This window comes from Aptenodytes forsteri, unplaced genomic scaffold, assembly GCF_000699145.1.
Source record: "Aptenodytes forsteri isolate BGI_AS27 unplaced genomic scaffold, ASM69914v1 Scaffold223, whole genome shotgun sequence".
NCBI lineage: Eukaryota > Metazoa > Chordata > Aves > Sphenisciformes > Spheniscidae > Aptenodytes > Aptenodytes forsteri.
This window is the reverse complement of record NW_008794742.1, coordinates 1,113,102-1,114,135: the sequence shown is the minus strand read 5'-3', so window position 1 is coordinate 1,114,135 and position 1,034 is coordinate 1,113,102.

Here is a 1,034-nt window from a genome sequence, read left to right as displayed (position 1 = left end):
CCGTGGGTGAGGCTGCGCTGGCGGCACTGTCGCTGAGTGGTGCTGGCACAGCCTCACGGCTTCCCCTGCTGCCATCGTACACTGTCAACCTCAGCCACAAAAGCGGGGGGGAGGGAGAAAGGGGTGGGGGCGGCCACCGAGGTGGCCACGGCCAGCGGCCGGCTGGGCACCCGTCGGATGGCAGGAGGCGCAGAGTGACGGCCTCATCGCGGCCTGCGTTTGCCTCCCTCCTTTGCCCATGAAACCGGCGTTACCGCGACCCACGGATTTTCTCACTTTTGTCCTTCCCAATCTCTCCCCCATCCCCCTGGGAGCAAGGGGGTGAGCGAGCGGCTGGGTGGGCGCTTGCCTTCTGCTGGGGCCAACCCGCTGCCGTCCCTTGTGGCACGCAGTGTGGGGCTTTAGATAGCAACAGATTCGGTCAGGGTGTGCTAGTCTGGATTTATAGCTGTTACAGCTATTTAGCAGTTACTTGCTGTTGCTGGTCCCAGTGCTGAATTATTTGCTCCCCTTCTTGCTGCACATTAAATTCCAGGGCTTCGTAATGGCTGCTGTCAGTTTTTGGTGTTTGCTGTGCTGCTTATCACTGTGTTTTGCTTTGCCTGGGAGACCTATGATAAAAGCACTGGCCTTCAGCCAAGTCTGGCATTTGGTCCCTGCATTGCTACCGTCCCACTACTCCGGGAACCATCTTGTGGAGACCTTCCTCCTCTTCTTCCCCAGGGTAGATATTTCCAACCTTGTTGCAATGGCAAGATCAGCATCATCACATCCCCATGGATGTGATCAGTAAGATAACAGTCAAGTCTCCACCAGCTTACAAAAAAGAAATGCAACTTTCCTAGGCATAGTGGGTTTCTGGAGACTGCACAGTCTGGGTCACAGTCAGCTTGTGAGTCCTCTCTATCGAGTGACCTGAAAGAACTTTTTCAAGTGTATTGGGTTTGCGTGGCAAGGTTTTGGTAGCTGGGGGGCTACAGGGGTGGCTTCTGTGAGAAGCTGCCAGAAGCTTCCCCCGTGTCTGATAGAGTCAT